Source organism: Pipra filicauda, unplaced genomic scaffold (assembly GCF_003945595.2).
Source record: "Pipra filicauda isolate LSUMZ 115617 unplaced genomic scaffold, ASM394559v2 scaffold488_size445888_pilon, whole genome shotgun sequence".
In the NCBI taxonomy this organism is placed as follows: Eukaryota; Metazoa; Chordata; class Aves; order Passeriformes; family Pipridae; genus Pipra; species Pipra filicauda.
This window is the reverse complement of record NW_024104629.1, coordinates 209,992-223,554: the sequence shown is the minus strand read 5'-3', so window position 1 is coordinate 223,554 and position 13,563 is coordinate 209,992.

Genomic DNA, 13,563 nt, shown 5'->3' with positions numbered 1-13,563 from the left:
TTTCCTGAACCCCTGCCCCTGTTCTGGGCTTTTTTCTCCCAGGATTTCATCCCAGAACAGCCACATCAGTAAAGCAGGTGCTGGCTGTGATTTCCTCCAGCAAAAGCTCTCCAACATGGGCTTATTTGGAAAAGGAACATTCCTCAGGCTGCCCAAAGCCAGGCTGTGCCCACCTCACCCTCTGCAGCATCCACAGAGGCACCTGCAGGGCGTGGCCTTACCTGCCCCAAAATCACTCCCTGCCCTGCTCCCAGAAGGGTCACTGAAGTCCATGCCAGGGGCAGCAGAATTTTCCATTTCTGGCTCTTTCTCAAGCCCAAGCAGCACACTGCCTTTGGAGAACCTTTCTGCATCGTGTGCTCCCCGGGGGACACATCCTTGGCAGGGCTTTGGGTCTATAAGGTAGAAAATCGAGTTGCAATCAAGGTCCTGCCAGAGAGTTATCCACCTGTGAAGATGTACAGGTCTCTGGGCTGCCATCAGAGCCTGCTAAACACCCGATAAAATTAACTCCGTGCACTCAGGGGGAGCCTCTGCTTTCTCTGCACAGTTAACCTGCCAGCATTCCTTGGAAATCTGTCACTGTTCAGCTCAGCAAGAAAAAGGTGTATCCAGGAGTGGGTGGATGTTCCTGCCAGCCTTGCCTGCAAGATATTCGAGTGAGAGGCTACTAAACCCAACTTCCTCTTTAGGAGCAGAAATAAAGGTTTCCCCAGCCAGCAGCATCATTTTTCCTGTACTCAGTTCCTTGTTGTATCCTCAGAATGACTTCCTTCCCCTCCACAACAGGGCACAAAGTCATGGCCAGTGCTGTTAAACCAAAAGCATCTGCCTCAAGCTCACTCACACAGCCTCATTATGGGCCCTAATAAAATAATTACACATTTTCATTCACTGTAATCACAGCCCCTACTTATGTAAATAAATATGCTGACAACCATTACAAAAGTATTAAAAGCTCTTACAAAATATAAATTCAGTTAAAGAGAAAAAAACACATCAGAGAGCTCCTGCCCAGGTCCAATCCAGCCCCCTGGACCAGCCTGCTTCCCCTTGTCCCCTCACACCCTGACATCTCAATTCAGACCAGGGAACCCCTTCCCACCTGGAATTCATCTGCATTTCTCCAGGCTACAAAGTGAAACATCTCTAATGCATCCAGACACAGAATTCACCCCCCTCACACCACATTTACCAGTGCCAGGCCCACAGCAATGCTCCAAGGAACTATATTTGGGGGAGTAAAACTCCAAAATAGCCTTTCCTTCACCTTTCTTATTTATTCCCTCCCATAAACTCACACGAGGTTGTTACTCAGCACTTTAAAGGAGTGGCCTTGATGCCTCCCCGAAGGGAGCTCAAACAAAATATTCCCTTTTCTCTTGCTACTTCATTTGTTCGTGCAGCAGTTTGGCAAACACAGCCCTTCTGCAGCTCAGGAACCACCAGATTTACAAAGCTGTCCCTGCCAGCTGGGGAAGGGAAAAGAAATGGGATTTCACTCCAGAATTGCTGCAGTACCTATTTATTATCTCGGGTGCAGATCAGCCCAATTTACCCTCCTGAAACGGACTGAGCTGTTTTCCAGGAGAAAGCTCCTCTTCAGGACTCAGGGCTCTCATTAAGTGAGAGATTTGAAGGCAACAAGGACATTTCTCAACTTGACAAAACTCCCTTGGCACTGACTCCACTTCCCTGCCCTCCCCAGCTCCTGTTGCTCTTTCCTTTGCCTGTCAGACACTTCCCATCCCGATGGCTTGTGGAAGCAGAGATCAGACCCCTCTGAACTGCCCATTCCAGCGCTGGTTTCACACCAAGGGCTCTGTGCTGGGAGCTTCCTTCTTCTCTGCCCGGCACTCCCTCACTCAGCAACACTTTTTTTGGGGGGGGGGAAAAGCAGGAGCCACACTTGGAGCCTCCCCCCTATTTCACACACCAGCACCCCTCAGCCCTGCTTACACGGGACAGGGGCACCTTCCTTTCACTGCACAGTTAAGGAAGGAAATCCTGTCACAGAGATAAAAAAAAAAGGGCCGAGGAGCCGAACTGTCAGCTGGAAGCTGCTCAGTGAGCAATCGGAGCTGGCAAAGGAAACTCGTGGATGGCACTAATCGCTCCCCTCCCCTCTGCCTCAGGTGCGGGGCTGCATCCAGCGGCAGCTGAGCCCCGGGCCGGGCTGGGGTTTGTGCTGCTCAGCAGGACAGCCGGCGAGACGGGGAGAGCGGGGATGCAGATGGCAAACATCAGCAGTGACCCGCAGCCCGGGGTGAGCAACGAGAAACTCTCCCCTTCCCTCCCTGAGTGCCCTGGTAGCAAACACGTTCATCAGTGCCACAGGAGTTTTTTGGGGGGACAACAGCACACATCATCTCCCGACTCCACTCAGTGCATCCTAAATGGGAAAACAACGACCCTAAATGGGAAAACGACCACCCTAAATGGGAAAACGACCACCCTAAATGGGAGCCCTCGGGTCCTCCCGTTCTTTACTCACTGGGTTACAACACCAAGTTTTAAAAAGCACAACACTGGAACAAAGTTGCTGTGTTTGAGCCTAAAGCTCGTTTTCTCACCCCAGAATTACAAAGAGGTGGTTTGCACACGCAAGAAAACATCATTTTTCCCAATGCCAAGGAAACTTTTGCTTTTGTCATTGCGAGATGATGAGTCAGCCCCATGTTTGCAGGCAAGGAAGGAAAAAAAAGTTCTTTATCCGTGCTTACAAATGCTTTTGGGAGCTGCTCTTTCCTGCAGCAGAGAGGCAGCTGCACAAGGAATTTTGGACACCCCTGTCCCTTGCCACCCGGGGAGAACCCTGGCTGTGCTCTGCAGCCAGGCAGCTCTCAGAGCCACGCTCCAGGGCTGCCCAAACTCACCGACACGTTTGTCTCCTTCCTCTTCACCCCAGCGGGATTTGTCAGTCGCTGTGAGAGGGAGGCAGTGAACAAAGGCTTGGGGTGTTTGTCATGTTGGTTTTTGTCCCCAGCACCCCGAGGAAAGGGCAGCAGCTGCTCTTGCAGGGACACTGTTACTGTCACCCTCTGAAAAAAACACATTTCCATAAGGCCAGAGGACACAGCACACACAGCCACGGATTCCTGCCCCAAAGGGGTGGCAGAGCCCTGTTCCCCCATGTTCCCCCAGTGACACCAGCACAGCACATCCCTGAGGAGCAGCAGGGACAGCCCCCAGCACAGCACCTGTACCAGGACCCTGTGCCCCCCTCAGCCCTGCAAACACAGCCCCAGCACCCACCTCTGCAGCACCTTCTGCCCCAAGGGCTGAGGGGAGGCTCTTCCCCCTGCCCCAGCTGAGGGCCATGAGCATCCCACCAGCCTTCCCACCTGCAGGCACTTGCTGCTGGGCCAGTTTTCCCTTCAAAAGTCAAATTTGATCCGTTGTGTCCTGCCCAGCAGCACCTGGTCAGGGTGGAGGGGCTCTGGCAGTGATTCACCCCTTTACCCTCCCTGGGCAAGAGCAGGGAGGTGTTTGTAACCCACTGTGGCCTCTGCCCCTCAACATCTCCTGAGGAACCATCTCTGGAGTGGATTTACGTCCCAAACCCAAAAATCAGCTCCCCAGCCCAGAGGTCCAGCACAGCCCTGAACCCCCCAAACCCCTGCAAGGCTCCTCCCAGCAGGTTTATTACTTCCTGCTGGCAGTTGCCAAGGTGGTGATCTAATGAGTCATTAAAGACAAACACGAAACAGGAGAAAGCATTTGACTTAGCACTTCTTTCCAAAAAAATACTGTAGCTGCAGAATTTTAAGTAGAGAGAACCGGAGCAATTTTAATAATATTAAGCTCAAATTGACAGCAAAAAGAGTGAATATAAAAGAGTAACAAAAACCCAAATATATATAAACCATAAGGCATTGTGAAAAGAATATGATTAAGCTTTCAAAGTTATACATTGGAAACTTAGACAGTGCTGGGAATGAGGGCTTTTTCTTCTCTGGTTAAGAAATATCCTCCCATACAATCAGATAACAAAGACTATAATAATTCATACAAAGGGAGCTGGTGCTTGCAGGCTTCATGGTGGCTTCCAGTTACTCTCCAACACTCGATGGAGCAGCAGAGATGCTCCACAGCAGAGGAGATGCTGAGGGTGGGGAGTGGAGCAGCAGGTCCCAAGGGATCCGTGGGGATGGATCTGGTGCTCGGGGTCAGCTCTGCCCCCACCCCAAGGTCCCTCTGACTCGTGCCAGAGCTGAGGCTGGAGCACAGAGAAGGAAGGGGCAGTGACAAACAGCCCTGGCTGGCACAGGGAGAGATGAATAATCACACGAGGTCTCTGCAGCCTCTGTGCTCGGTGTTCACACTTCTGGGCTCACAGGGGTTCTCATCTCTCACCAAACGTGTCTGGGGAAGGATTCTCCTCTCAGAAAGGACCACGAGGTCAATACATGTGCAGGAACAGGGGTTGGACCGAGCTGCAGGGTCTGAGGGTCGGGAGGGTGCAGAGCCCCGTCGGGATGGGAGATGCCACAGATGCCACGTGCTCCTTCCCTGTTCCCGTGCTGTGGAGCAGGGCAGGGAGTGCAGTGAGGGAAGGTCTGGCACCACAACCATCTTCCACCTGTCAAAGCTGAACAGAACACCACCCCAAGCTCCAGAGCATCACTGCAGCAGGAAGAGCTTCTTAGCCTCTAATTTCAAGACAAATCGCAGCATTTCTCCTGTACAAACCCAGCCCACAGTGGTGTTGGTTCCAGCTCCCTCCCCAGTTACTGGGGGGTTCTGAAGTGTCCTTTGTGAAACGTGGATTGATCACAGCAGATAATTATTGCTTGATAAAGGCATTCCCGAAAAATTGCTCCTACCAGGAAAACTCCTGCAGTGGCTTCGTCACTTCTCAGGTTTGCAGCTGTTTTGTTTGTTTGTTTGTTTTAAAGGATGGTGGAGGAAGAAGAAAACCAGAGTGAGTCTGTAATGACATTTTCACACAAACCACGATCAGAATCCAACTCTGAGAGAGAAACTGAGATTTGGCAATGGTGAATAATTAAGGATGTGGTTCCTACAGTGCTAGTTTTTCACTGTCACATAAATAATAACAACAACGATGATAATAATAATAATAGCACAATATTGCCAGATACTGGGGGGATTAGACATCAAATTAATATTTAGCAAGGTTAGGATTAAGCAGAAATAACAGCTTTATGATTAGAGCCTGAAACTGCTGCTAATAATGACTGATTATGCTCCTGCAGAGGAAGAATTACAAGTACTTAAGGACAAATAACCTTCCCGAAGTTGTTGGCAGCCTGAAGCAGAGAAGTACCGAGCAGACCAATAAATCCTCTGTGTAATGGGGCTGTTCTGTGGGCAGAGCAGAGGTGAGGGAGGATGTGAGAGTGGTTTCCAGCAGATGAAACAACAACCGCACGTCTCCACATCCACAGCTCCCGGAGCTTCGGGGACAAGTTACACCCCTGAGCCAGCAGGGTAACAACCCCCCAAGTCAGCAGGGTACCAAACCCCTGAGCCAGCAGGGTACCAAACCCCTGAGCCAGCAGGGCACCAAACCCCCGAGCCAGCAGGGTAACAACCCCCTGAGCCAGCAGGGTAACAAACCCCTTCCCAAATTCCTGGAGCACAGCGGGATGAGGTGGCTCCACTCCCTGTGCCGGAGCCCCTGGAGCAGGAGCCTGGTTTATTGGAAATGGTTGGAGCTGCAGCCTGGCAGTGCCAGGCCTGTCTGCCAGCTCCCAGCTCATTAGTTCTGTCCTTCCCAGCTCGTCACCTCCTCTGGGCTCCTCTCAACGGGCTGGTTTTCTCTGCACGGGTTTATTTTCTCCCTGCTGCCATCACTTGGCAACACGGCCCGGGCAAATCTGTCCCTCTGTGGGAAACTGGGAGTGAAGGAGAGACAATCCTGGGGGATCCCTCCTGGCCACTGCGAGGTGAGAGACAGGGAGCGACTCCCGAGAAAGCCTTCAAGAGGAAATCCAGCTGGGAACGGGCAGGGACAGGGCTGTGGGCTGGGAGCAGTGACAGGCAAAGAGAAAGATGTTCAGTGGGGAAGCTCCTGTGACAGGAGCCAGGGGAGACCAACCCTCCCCTCCTCACTGCCTCCTGTTCTGGATGATGGAAAAACATCCTTTATTCCTGCTTGCCCATCCCTTCTTGGCTCCTCCTTTCCTTGACTTCCAGGCTGGCTCAGAACATCTCCCCTGGGAGGATCTACCCAAACAAGGCTCTTCCTTGACCAGACTTTCTCTCCAGTTACATACCTACATCTTAATTTGTGGTTACTCCTTCCACACCACCTGTAGCAGGCAGAGCCACTCGACAGGGCACAAAGCCTGAAATTCTCCTGATCAGAAGCAAATGCATTGCAGAGTCCCACAGTAATCCTGCAAATGCACCTGCTGGAAGCCCCCCTGGGCCCCTGAGCAGCTCACGAGCACAGGTACTCAGAGTAATCACGGAAAAGAGAATAAACGGGGTCCCAGTTGCAACGTTTCCTTGTGTCAGCTGGAAATTCGTGGTCGTGTTAATGCAGCAAACGTGACTTTGTCTGCATTAGGAACTCACAGCTCTCCCAAAGGCACACTCCTGCAGCAGAACACAGCTATGAGAGGTGTTTCCATCAAATCTCCCTCACTGGAGACATTCCAGAACCAGCTGGGCGCAATCCTGTGCCGTGTCCTCTGGGATGACCCCGTTTGAACAGATGACCCACTGTGGTCCCTTCCAGCCTGACCCATCCTGTGATTCTGCCTGCTGGGATAACAATATTGGGTCAACTCCTCAGAAACAGTATTTTCTGTGCAATTATTACAGAAAACTAAACCCTTGTTGTTCACGGATATGTGTATTTGCAGGAGAGAATGGGGGGGGGAGAATCACAAAGATTTAAAAAAATAAAGGAAAAAAGGCAATTTCATGGAATTATGGCACCTCAACACATGTGCTGAAGAGAAATCAGAGAAGTTGGTGATGTGTGTGTGCCACATCCTCCCCATCTCCCCTGCCACAAACTGCCCTTGTAAAAGTTTCTCCTGGGCAATGTTGAGCTCCAGCACTGCCCAAACATCCTGAGGATGAGGGTCCTGGCAGGTGGACACTCCAGCCCAGGCTGGATTTGACTTTTCCTCCTCTCACTGCTGCGTCTTCTTTCATTTCCGCTTGGCTGGGAAGAATTTCAGATGAACTGCTGCCTGACATTTGAAAGTATGAAGTTCTCTGTTGCCTGTAATTACTCCAAATCTCCAAGAAAGCCTGAGGCAGCTCTCAGCCTGGCTCTCTCACACCAGCTGGAGTCCCTGCCTTTTCCTCAGGGATGGAGGCTCGGTGGGAATCCCAGGAGGGCTGCAGAGCTCTTGCAGTGAAGATGATGGAGAGAGAAGCAGATGAACCAAAGCAGCAGGAGGGATTTTGCAGTGGGCAAAATGTTAGCAGACAGGGGCCCTGGGTGGGCAGATTTAATTAAATGTGTGGGCAATCCTTTGCCCAGGAGCAGGGCAGAGGGTTGTAGGCACTGCAGGGTATTTTAGGAGTTGTGTGAGGGAGGGGGGCACACAGTGAATGGATGTTTGCAGTCACCAGGCTGGGCTAACCCAATGAAAATAAACGTTTAAAATAAACATTTGGCACCACTGAGGCAGATACACAGCCCACAGGATTCTGGGCAATTCACAAGAGATGAAAACAGTTGATTTAAAGGAAGTGTCCTTTAAGAGCTCCAGCCCCAGGCAGGAGACACAGCCCAGGCAGGAAGTTTGTCAGAAGCTGGTGATTAATTGATTCCTCTGCAGATTAATAACACAGGGGAAGCTGATGGTAACTCTTCACTGCTCCTCCCCAGTGCCCCTCCATCTGTCCCTAGGCAAACACCACCAAGATATTTTGTGAGATGCATCAGGCTCTACTCTCAAGAGAGGGACATTGAAAAGCAGAAAGGAATCAACAGCAGCTTCCTAACAGGGAGAATGAGTGCCCTGTGGGGATGTTTAAGGGCTTCTGGTTCCATGTTGCACTGGGAAAAGGTCTAGTCTTTGGAAAGCACCCCCTGCACACAGTGGGGATGCTCTGTCTGATGTCTGCTCTGGCTTTGCTGTCTGATGTCCCCACCAGGACAGATCTTGTTTGAAGCACTCGTAGAACTGTATTAAGCTACTAAAAGAACTTTTGATCTGCAACAGCAGGAGCTGGATGGAATTGTGGTAGCAGGGCTATAAGAGAATCTTGATGTTAGGCTGCAAGAGTGAGGAGAAGGAAAAATCTGTTTCCTCCTTTGCTGGTCACTCCCTGATTTGGGATTTTATAGCTTTTCCTGCAAGACTCTGTGCCAGCACATCTCGTCTCATCAAGTCTTTGCTAACTGGGATTGATTTACTGCACCCAAGGCAGTCTGGCCATCGAGTTTGGCTCCTCTGGCTCCAGCTGGCTGCTCCCTGCTGGAGAACTGCACCCTTCAGACCCGGTCCCATCTCCCAGCCCTCCTGCCCAGCCATTCCTGCCCCCCTGACCCAGCCCACTTTTGCTTAGCCCCTTTTTCCCTGCCTGGGGTAAGTGCTGGAGCTGCTGGGCTCTGCCTGCAGACTGTTCCCACAATCCCACCATTACCCTGGCACAGCAGCAGGCTGGGGCAGCTGGGGCTGTGATTCACGTGCCTCTCCCACTTAGCTGATCAAACAAGAATAGAAGAAATTAAGTCTTCAATTAATCCTCCCGTCCCCCCCGAGGCTCGCCCGTGGTGCTGGAAAGATCCACATCAATCTGCCAGGAGCCAACAGGGAGAGGGAAGGAGGCTGAGAAGGGGCAGCTCAGATATTTTGCCCGAACATCAACAATAAGCTGAAGACAGAAAAGTCCAGGTTGTGCCTAAAAAGTTCATTTCCAGGTGCTCACTGTAACGTCGGTGACTGCTGGGAGTGGTTTCCCAAGGATACAGCTCAGCAGCACCTCTGGCACATCCAGGTATGACCTCAGAATTAATGTCTGTGTTAAAGCTTGGCCAGACCGAGCCCAGGGGAGGAAGAAGGAAGGTCAGTGGTGCCTGAGAGGGTCCTGAGGGCTCTGTGATGCCCAGGGAGGGGCAGAAAGGTTGGCACAGACAGAAACACCAGTGTGGGTGTAAAAATGCCACCCTCACCTCAAATCATGGGAGTGTGAAGAACACCTCCTTTACCTCTAGATGGCTTCCCAGCTCAGGGCACTAAGCTGGGTTTAGGCAGGGACAGAGCCATGGGTTTATTCTTAGCAGATCAATCAGGGCACAGTTGGTTTGCATCACTGGTTGGTCGCCAGAGGCAATGGAAGGGAAGTTATAGGAAATCCAGGATCAGCTCCATCACCCACATTGATGAGGTTACACAACCATGCATGGCTCTACCAGGCCTTGTTTTCCATGGGGATGGGATGGTGCTGCCACATTCCACAGGGAATTAGGGCAGTGGAACTAATCTGAGTGAATGAGGCACCACAGGTTTGATTGGTTTGATCTTTGTCGAGAAAGAGGGTTAATTCTACTGAACATGGGACACAGCAAAAGCCCTTTCTGTCACCTACTGGAGGTGCATCCAACCAGGCCCTGTAACAACCCCATGCTCCCTGGGAAGTGCCTTGCTCTCCTGGAAGTTTGCTTTTGGTATTCATATCAGTTTTAGCCGAATTAGCCAAAACCCCATGAATGACTGTTTCCTTTCCCCACTCCTGGATTACCCATCAAAAAATGAATGTTTTCAAGCCAAAAAATAAAATTACCTACATAACCATCCCTCCACAAGCCTGAAAGCTGAGCTCTGCCATGGCTGCTGTTTCACTGCTTTGTGGGTTTAAAGGTTCTTTCATTCAATCCTGCAAGGCAGTGGCTGAGCAGCATCAACAAGAGCTGGGTGCTTGTTCAAGGCACCCCAAGGTGTGACCTGCTAATTTTAGAAGAGCTCCTGCCTTTTTACCTGTTAAACACAGTCCCAGTGTAAGTGATAGGAGTGCCTGGTGCTGAGATCCATCTGTCCTTCCCACTCTGCCCACAGTTCCCTTCTAATTTGATTTTAGAAGGAAAAGGCCAAGGTGAGGCTCTTGCCTTTTTTTAATGAGCCGTGTCACAGAGATCACCTTCCTCTCACTTCTGCCACACTCAGCAGTGCTGAACTTCACCCAGAGAATTTCAGTACACTCCTGATGTTGCTCTGAATATTCTCTTCTGTCCCTGCCACGCCAAGCAGGAGGAAGGACAGTCCTGGTGCTTCCGAGTTGGAAGTGAAAAGAAACCTCCCCGAGCAGCTTGGCTGCTCCCAGCAGTTCTTTCCCCCCCAAAAGGCAGCATCCACACGCAGCTGGGTGAAGAGTTCTCCCTCCTGCCTACACAGCCAGGTAACCGTGGGCTGGCAATTAAAGTCCGGGTTTCAAACTCCAAACGAGTTTGCCTTTGATTGCCGTGCGTCAGTCGCAGAGCACATCATGTTTATGCATGACTCTGCCTCCAGAGATCCCCCTGCAGGGGAGCACAGGCTCAGCCTCCTCCTTGGCATCCAGACACTCAGCTCCTGGCTCCTGGTCAGCACCCTGATGTTCTTTCCCTTGCACACCTTGGACAGCTAAAAATGACCCCTCTGGCACAGCAGAGCATCCAAGGCCAGGGTGGATGGGGCCTGGAGCAACGTGGGACAGTGGAAGGTGTCCCTGCCCATGGCAGGGGGTGGAACTGGATGGGCTTTAAGGTCCCTCCCAACCCAAACCATCCTGGAATTCTATAATTCTGTGTTTTCTACATTACCTTCTTTGTGCCTCTTGTCACCGAAGCTCCCTGGGTGGAGGCTGTGGGGTCGATGGAAAGGACACAGGCTCTTCTTTCCTCCACACCAGACCACCTTCATCCTCCATTTCAAGGGAAACATTTCTGAAAATGGACAGCAAGAGGCATTTACCAAGCAAAGCTCAGCAGACACGAACATTTCCTCTCAATTAGAAGCACGTGGTGATACAGAAATGTGTTCAGTAGCAGAGCACTGGGTTCACTCACCAAATCAATCTCCTCTCATAGGCTACTGAAGCAACTGCTTGTGGAAATTACTCAGGGCAGCCCTGGGAAATCAGGCCCTGGGCTGATCATAATTATGCCTTTCATGGTTATTTATACAATTGGCTCCACTTCTTTATGGGCACCTCAGCTCTTTTTTCCTTTTTTCTCTCTTGTAAGTGCTTGTAGCGAGACCTGGGCATGCCAGCTGAGCCATTTGCCACCCCAAAACTCATGGGGGTGGACAGAGCCATGCCTTGTTGCACTGATGTTTTTGTTCAGCTGATCTTAGCATATGAAACCACCCTGGGGCTGCACATCTGTCCCCACATCTGTACATTAAAACAACACTCAGGGACCCCAAAGGACGAGGACGCAGAAGACAGGGTGGAGCACTGGGTGAGATCTCTGGATTTCTCCTTCAGAGACTGGCATAAAACAAACCAGAACACAAGTCAAAGCCTTGACATGACACAAAATGCTTTGCAGATTCATCCAGGGGGGAAAAAAAAAAAAAAAAAAGGAAACAAACTTCCAGATGAAAGAGCTGAAAATAAACCTGACCTCAATTTGTGTGGAGCTTTCTAAGGAGAGCTGGGCTCTGTCACAGCCTGAGCTGCTCCTCCCTCACTGCTGGAACTGTGACATCCTCACTGGATGGTCAAGGGGCTGAAAATCTCTGCCTCAAGAGCTCTCCCCAGGTAGAATAACACCCTGCAAGGCCCCTTAACAGTCCTCAGGGATCCCTTACTTCGTACAACTCTTAATTGTCAGAGCATTTCTGAGCTGTGACAGCCAACAATGGCTCCCACTGGCAGGTTTAACTTGGTGCAGCAAAAGAATCTGCCCCTTGAGAGGAGAGGGAAGACCAGCTGAGTGTGAATATCCCCCCTAAACAAATATTAGTACCAATTTTCACTTTGTGAAGTGTTCCTTTTGCCTGCACACAGGTAGTGCTGGACAGCTGCACATCACTCGAGAAACACCCAGCAGAAAATCCAGATACTGCTCCATTTACTTGCTATTTTTGAAGGTCAGAGGAACAAAACGTGTTTCTTGCTGTGGGCTTGAATCCTAATCCTTATTCTTCCAAGATCCACAGAGCTCATAATAAGAAATCACCCTTTATCCTCAAAACCTAAGAAAAGAGAGTTATTACTGGTGAGGTTTCTGAACTGTCTGGCAATGCCTGGAGAGATTTAGGGAAGTTTTATTATATTACGACACAGAGAAACCTTTATGTGAGCACAACACAATGTGAATCAGTGGACTGAGAGTCGGGATGGGCAGTCCCAGAAAGTCCTCTAAAAATTTCCCGTGCCTTATTTTAATAACACACAAAAAAGTTATAATTTCTGTCATTTGAATTTCAAATCCAACAGAAAGATCTACCTGATGCTTCTATTTTAAAATGCAATTCTTTCTTCTCTTTTCTTTTCAACTCCTTTGCAGAACCAAACATCATGTTTCATCTCCAAGCACTGAGATTAAAAAAAGCCAAAACAATTAGTGGGGAGCTGATGAAGGTGACAGGGTCATAATTAGTGCTGTTCCTCTCCAGCATGTGTTTATCATGCTAACAGAACGAGTCACTCACAGGGTTAGAGTCATGAGCTGCAGGAGCACACGGGGATTGTGCAGCTCTCACACTGCCGGGGCTGCTCTGCAGGGAGGAGAAGCACAAGAGAAGTGTTTTAAAGGTGGGACATCATGTTATGTCAACAAGCAACCACGAACTGGCTACTGGGGGAGGCTCTGCTGTGCCTGACACGGTGCAGCCTCACCCTGGCCTCCCTCTGGCATTTTGAGGGTGGTCTGTGCCAGGACAGGGCTGGTCCTGGTGCCAGTCCTGTGACGTTTCCCAAGAAAATGGGTTTGTGTCACAGCACCAGAGGCACCTGGGACCTGCAGGATGAGCACAGAGGGCAGGGGATGCTGGAGGCAAATCCCTCAAGGATCTTTGGTGTGCAGCAGTCAGACAAACCCACCTGAGGGTCGGGAGCTGGACTTGGAGCAGCCCCAGCTCCAGGCTCTGGGCAGAGCTGCTCCATCGCCTCCACTCCAGCTCCCACGGGCACATTCCCCCCTCCAGCAGCCCGGCAGGGTGGGCTCCTGCCTTCCCCCAGTGCTGCTCTGTGCCCAGGACCATCCCCACCCTTGGCCAGGCTGGAGGCTGCTCCTCCTGGCTCCCTGTTTTCTGTCCAAAAGAATCCTCCCCACCCCACGGAGAGAAACTCAGCAAACCCCAGCGGCTGAAACGGCTCAGCTGGTTTGTGAATGTTCACCAAAGGACCAGAAAACACGTCCTGGGGGAGCTGCTGGTGGAAATCTGTCTAATTTTACTTTTAAAAAGCTCTCTGTAAATACCTTTCTTTCTCCCTCCCCGCTCAAGGATGGTTCAGCTACTGGGTACTCCTTGCAGCCTTCTGCAAAGACTTGATTAATCTGCTTTAAAACTCCTTTGTCTTCCTGTATCCACAGCTGAAAATGAGCAGCAATTACCCGGGGAGGACGTCCCTGTGAGAATCCCTTGCTAATTAGGCCTTAAGTGATTAGTTCCCTTCCCATCCTGCCCTAAATTTCTC